The sequence below is a fragment of the Hippocampus comes genome, unplaced genomic scaffold (genome assembly GCF_001891065.2).
Source record: "Hippocampus comes isolate QL1 unplaced genomic scaffold, H_comes_QL1_v1.1 scaffold57, whole genome shotgun sequence".
In the NCBI taxonomy this organism is placed as follows: Eukaryota; Metazoa; Chordata; class Actinopteri; order Syngnathiformes; family Syngnathidae; genus Hippocampus; species Hippocampus comes.
The window spans coordinates 1927962-1935185 of NW_017805039.1; the positions used below are offsets into that span (position 1 = coordinate 1927962).

At 36.1% G+C, this 7224-nt stretch overlaps 1 long non-coding RNA gene across 2 annotated transcripts in view; it reads right to left on the minus strand.

Annotated features, from left to right (window-relative positions):
* Positions 1-7224, minus strand: part of LOC109512477 (uncharacterized) — a 53252-nt gene that overhangs the window by 37960 nt on the left and 8068 nt on the right. The window lies entirely within an intron of this gene.

Here is a 7224-nt window from a genome sequence, read left to right on the forward strand (position 1 = left end):
TGGTTATTTGATGAAAAAGTATTTGCTGCTCATTTTGGGGCATCTTGGGGCCAAGGAACCTTGTTGAAGTAAGGGGAGGAGTTTCATTTAGTCGGGCCATAGCTGTGTCTCATAGAAAAGTGCTTCGTCGCCATCTTGTGGCATCTACAGGCAATGACATAACGTTTTGGGTCAGCGCGAGTTTGTCACAGGGCTCGGTTACGATGGCTTCGCAAATCGGAGCTTGGGGGTTTCATTGTACTGCTTCTTTTTACAGCGTACACTTACTGTGATGCCCTCACATGTTGGAAAGGAGAGCCACAGTTGCCAAAGCGCTTTTCAGCCGTTTATTGTTTTATAACAGGAAAACACAAACACAGTGAGCACACTCACAACGGGGCTGCTGTCAGCCACAGCTCACATCCACAAACACATGCTCCTAGCATGCCCCCCACCACCACCCACACTAAGCCCCACCTCTTAAAGGCACATGCGTGTACAGACACACTACAATACAGTACGTACAGTATTTTCGATATAGCTTATGCTTGCAACACAATGTTTCAGTAGGGGATATTTATATTGTAAATTTACTAATTTTTAAATTTTTTTGTAATGCATATAATTTTTAATCACTTTAATGAAAAAAAAATCACTGCTTCAATAAGGAAGACTGGAGTTTGATGCCAAATTTTTACATTCTGACATATTTTTTGGAATCTGTACATCATAAGTGTACCATCGAATGTGTACCAGGTAAAAGACCAGAGTTTCAGGTATATATTTAGTATTCATGTCATTTTCATATTTTTTCTCAGGGCTGAGTTACAAGCACTCAAATATGTTGAGTGAGTGTAAACGTGTGAGTTGTCCCCACACAATATGGGGAAGATGTCACGAGATTTTGCAACGAGTCAAACTACCATAAAAAATGATTGCTCTTCTCCTTTATTTATTTGAACGTGAACATTGAAGTCGGGCACAAAAAAAATTGTTCATCACAGAACTTGAAAAATTAATCTGGAAGATGCTAGTGTTAAAATATGATAAGACTCTTTTTTTTTAACTTTAGGTTGTGCAAAAAATGGTTAGTTGGCTCATTGCTCTCTCTTCTCAGACAAGCCAAGACCCCTGAGACCAAAGGAAGAAAACTTGTACTCTACTTTGCGCCCTCTTGTGGAAAATAATTGAAATGTGACAATTCAGCTTGTGACCCCCCCACGGCCCTCTCCACATTTACCATGAGTTTAAACTGATGTTTCTCACAAGTTATCTTTTTTACAGTCCACGCATCTGTTCAATGTTTCAGCACGTTTGGCACAACTTCCTGTTTTCTTGCAAGGAGCTGAACCAACCGCAACATTTGCAGTTGCAAAAGGTGGCGCATGAACATTTCCATGGATGTCCACTTGTCCTTCAGTGAAACTGCCAGTCTTCGTAGCAACCTGCTATTGACAATGATTGAATCTAAACAATAAGGCACTATTGATCTGAAAATATTTACAGCATGACGAAAAGGGCTGTTTAAATATCGATTCTAATTGAACCAGGAACTGTGTTGGTCCAGTCATGGATCAAATAAGTGTTGTGGGATTTTGCTCTTCAGCTCCTTGTTTCGAGAGCAGCAAAGTTGCAATTATCTAAAGGTAATATCAGCAATTCAAATAAAACATCTATATTTAGTAATATGCCATCAGTTATTCCAATCATTATGGAAGGAATTGTTTTTTTAACATTAGGAGGCCTCACAGATTAACATATACTTCTCATTTCTTCACTGATGTGACAGTCTCAATCATTTCTTTACTTATGTAAATCAAATATATCCATCTTTCAAGCGAGTTTGCAAATACGCCAACAGCATTTCTAATACCAACTTGATATTTCTTTAAACTTTCCAGAACCGTGCAGGACCTTTTTTTTTTCTTTTTCAAGCAAATGCTTACTGAGCCCTTCATCATAAAAGAATAATAATATATGACATAATGAAATGCCATATTTATTTTTGGAAGAATTTTACATCAAGTCCTATTGTATACCTATTGTATTTTTTTTAATGTATGATGATAAAAGTATCTATGGATGGGTTTATAATACCAAAGTTGTTTGATTTAAATAAAAAAAAAAAAACCTCTGTAACCTCACAGTTATGGTTGCATATTTCTACACGATGGCACCAAATAAAAATTAAGAAAAGTTATTAGGATGTATTTAAAACTTGTTTGAATATGCCAATTTTTATGATTTTTTTCTTGCTCTCCTGTGGGGTGAAGATCAAGGAATATCATTAATATTTAACAACTGAAGCCTTTGGAGACTCATTTGTGATTAAGCGTTATAAATAAATTTGGCTAGACATGTTTAATGTCTCTAAGCTATTCACTGCAAAAACATCATGTGGTTTTTCTTTTTTTTTGCTTGTTTTGTTTTGGTTTTATTTTGGGGGGGGGGGGTTATTTGAGTTAATTGGACCAACTTTAAAATGTAAATTATTGACATTTCTGGCAACAATTTCAGTTAGGATGCACAACAAAGCAAGCAAGTTGCTTGCTCCAAAACAATTTGCTGAGTTGTTTTTGCTTACTACATTTTTTTTTTAATCGGGGGAAGAATACAATCTGTCAACTCTTATATTACTTTTTTGAAAATGTGTGACAGCCAATTTTCAAATTTGCAAAACTAAAAATATTCGGTTGAATTGCCCAAATGTTATCATAGTTTGTTGCCTTGAATTTTTGAGTTCATACAACTTTTTTTTTCAAACTTTACCTGCATCACTAAACGTTCAACTAAACCATAATCCCAAAAGTTACACTGCATTTGTTTTAACATGGAATAAAACAAAATGTCAAATTTAGGGTCTTTTGAGGCCGAGTAGAAAAAAAAAATCCTGTCAGTTTAAGATATGGCAACACTGCTTCCTTTGAGGCCTTTTTTTTTTTTGTTCAGGGCAGGTGTCCGTCCTTCCCTTTTCTCTATTTTTGGGCCTCTGCAACGCCACATTTTGTTACACTAATGTCTCAATTGTAACTATGGAGTGGGATATGAGTCAGAATAAACCTTACCAAATGTGTGATGTGACACACGCCAACTGAAAATACACAATTAACCGAATAAAACAGTGTAGGTGAAAACTGTCATCCATAAATAGTTTATCCTTGTTAGTTTATGTAGACAGAAGGGAATATGCATGCTGACTTGAACTGAAAGGTGAATATTGAAACACACACTTCAAAAAGCTCTCAATATTCATAATTGGATATGACGAGGCTTTCACAAGCTCCGATGTCTTATTGCATGCACACATGCATGCAAATAGAAAGAGAGTCGTTTTTTACGAGTCGAATATTTCAGCACAAAGTCCATGTTAATGCACTTTTTAACCCATAAAGATCACTTTCAATCACGCTAACATTTAATATGTTTTTAATGACAACACGCCTTGTCTTGTTTGTGAGTGGGAAGGTGGAAAAACAACATCACACAGGAAGTTGACCGCATTTGACATTTTCTTTACCGTTGTAATGTTGAACGTCTCGCTATTTGAATAAAAATAAACATCCTGGGACGTGTCCTTTAAGTTATTTTGATTGTAAAAAAAAAAAACGAAAGAAAAAAGAAAAAAAAAGATTTTTACATTCCTTTTTTAAATCCATGAAACATTTCGGCCGTAATTCCACAAACTTTCTTGTGTGTAATGGTTATGAGGGACAAATAACTAACACAAAATATGGGACTCGCTTTAAATTAAACAAGTGAAAATGTCTAATTTTGTTCTGTATTACATTTATATTAACCTTTTTCGCTCATTTTTGTCATAGATTCAGATTTGTTTTCGCTTTTTTTCCCCCTTAACTTGTGACAGTTGCGCATTCTTTGCGCATCCAACGCACGTGTGCCTAATAAGAGTTTTAAAAGTTCCCTAATGCGCATTAGTGAGTATTTAAAATCCGCCAGTTAAGCACTTAAAAGTGTTTATGAACACAAAAGCGCATTTCAACCCTGGTAAACATTTAAGGTTATTCCATTTAAAACCACCCAATGTGTAAACGGCAAGCAGTCTCAGTTTTATGCTGCGAGCGGCCATCTAGAAGAATCACAAATCCTATTTGATTTTCCTTTCTTTATCGTTCATTATTTTAACGCTTACATTGCTTTAAATGTCAGCCGTGTTGTCTTTTTCAAGTTTGACTCGTTCAAGGAAAGGAGAGAAACACAACCCTTCTTAAAAATATTTATTCATCCTAATCCGACATGAGAGCGTTTTTTTGTTTCCCCTTGCTGACTTAAACCGAAAGGTTGATATGAAAACACCCTTCGAAAGCTCACATTATATTCACAAATTGAATATGACGAGGCTTTCACAAACAGCAATGTGAAACATGCGTACAAACTTGCAAGCATTAAAAAAAAAAAGAGTCGTTTTTAGGAATTGAGTACAAAGTCAATATCCGTGTACTTTTTAATCCATAAATAGCTTTTTGAATATTATGAATACACTTTCGTACTTCCAAACCCCCATAATTTATATATCGAGCAGCTTGCTGTTATTTTTAAACAACCTCACTCATTAGAGGGAGAAACAATTCACTGATTTATACCAAAAAAAAAAAAAAAAACACACTCACAAACACACAATATTGACTGTTGATATCTACACTTGGCAGTGGAAATAAGATCGAACACGTTGATTGATAAAAAAAAAAAAAAAAAAGCTTATTGTAAAAGCCGAGGAATTAAGCTAGTTAGAGGCGTAAAAATTAAAAAAGTGAATTGCAAAAAAACAAACAAAAATCAATGAAGTGAAAACGGCGGTTGAAAAATATGAATTCTACATAATTAATAAAAGTTATATATTTTTAAAAACATGCATATGTCGGCGGGGGACACCCACACGGCTCGAAAAACTCAGGCAGACCTTCCAAATTGAAAATGTGGGCACGAGTCGCCATCTCGTGGAGTACAGAGGAACTGCTACTACGACAACAACGCGCGCAGAGTATCATGACGTCACATTACTGGCAGCCTCTGCGGTGGATTTGAGTTTGTTCCACACACGATGCTGCACCCAACCTGGGTAAACAAGCTTCGACTGACTTCCCCTCAATTATTGTTGTCCATATTATTTTTATTATTATGATGATGACTCTTGGCAGGATCAGCACAACAGTCATCACAATCTCAATCAGAATCAACTTGACATGGAATGTCTCCGTAGCTGGCGTCACTGACGTTCCTCTGCCAAAAAGACGTTATTGACGAACAAAATATTCATTTAGGCCATATATTCAAATGTAAAAAAAATGCAGGGAGCAATGTATCATTGGCAAGACTGTATATGTTCAACAATGCACTTGTTTAGTAGGGGGAAAAAGAAAGAAAAGATGATAATTAAAAAACAGGAGAGGTGTTGCATTACTCAGAGACAGGGGCGTGCAAAAGAGAGGGCATCGACTGAACCCCACCCGCCCAACAAACTGGACTGAAAGGGAAAAGAGAATGCAAGACAACATTTCTACACTGTGAGAATACACGCAAAGTTTAAAAAAAAAAAAAAAAAAAAAACCATATGATGGATAACTTAGATTTTTTTAAATTCTTAATAAAACAGTATGTGTTTCACGGTCTTTTGTTTTTATTCATATACATTTTTTCACTCTGAGTATGTGATTTAACAAACGCATTTCAATATAATGTTTTTAGAATTGGTTCTTCATTTTTGGTCAGCAACATAAGTAAGCAAGGAGCTCTTTAAAGTCGAAACGTAGAAATGAGTGGGCGCACAAACTGAAAAAAATGACATTTGTTATTATTGCAAGCTTCTCGCGGGAATGCTGGACACGATCCCAGCTGCCTTTGGGCAGTAGGCCTGGTACACCCTGAACTGGTCGCCAGCCAATCACAGGGCACAAATAGACAAACAACCATTCACACTCACAATCACACCTCGGGACAATTAAGAGTGCTCCATTAACTTGTCATGCATGTTTTTGTGGAATGTGGGAGGAAACCGGAACACCCGGAGAAAACCCACGCAGGCACGGGGAGAACATGTAAACTCCACACCGGAGAGGGACTCGAACCCTGCACCACTGCACTATGAGCGGGACGCGCTAAACAGGCAATCGCCGTGCGCCAACTGGCACTATGACTTTTGTTTTTATTTCTGTATTTTTTTTTTTTAATAATCATAAATTTTGCTTCTCAAATCTCTAGTAATACAGCTTGCTTCTTTTGCCATGTCGTTTCATCGTGATGATTACTAAACTTTTTACAACTAGTTCCCTCATGGCTGAATAAAGAATCCATCTCTTCAAAAAACAGGTTTTTCATTGTTCTTTTCTTGATGCCTTTCGAGCTGCTCTACCAAGTGCATGCAGGAAGCGGAGAAGCCAAACGAAAAGAGCATGTGAGTGAAAATGTGAGTGTCTTAGTCATCTGACAACAGCACAGTCATAAATGTGCGAGTGTGTGTGTGCGTGTGTGTTTATGATTAAAAAGAGAAGGTACAACAGAACGCCCATGCCCACACAAACCTCTAATCCAAGTCATTTTGTCTCTTCAGGGTATTCATTATTCGACTATTTCTTGATCTTGAATTTGGAGTTTTGACGTTTTAGGAGCACATAAGTTCTTCATATGCAATAATAATAATAATAATAATAATAATAATAAAAATAATAATGCAAAAATATTTCAATGAATATATATTTTTTGAATAATCACATACCTGTATAGTACATAAATACAAATATCATTTAAAAAAGTTTAAATAAAAAATGCTCATATAAAAATAATGCCTATTAATAGGAATGAAATAACTTTGAACAAAAATTTAAAATGCAAATAAAGGGGAAAAAAAATCAAATAATGCAAGAAAATATTTTTATAACGATAAATAATTACAAATACATTTTTAAATTATTTAAACATTTTAAATAATTGCTACTTAATTATAATAAAACGGAAAAGAAGTAATAAATACATCGACACTCCATTTTGTGCCTAAAATTATTTATGTCTTTTGTTTTAATCCAGTCGTAGTAGTAATTAGAGGTCAACTTGACGTTGCGGTGACGCCTCCGCTGCAGGAAGAAGCTTTCATGTGATGTCATGAGCACTTTGTCAAGTGGGAGGGCAGGAGTGTGTTTGCTGCTCAAACGACCCGGCAACACAGACCACTGAGTCATCTGTGTCATGGCCCTCCCACACACGCCTCCGCCCATGCTCTCTTTCCCCCCCCCC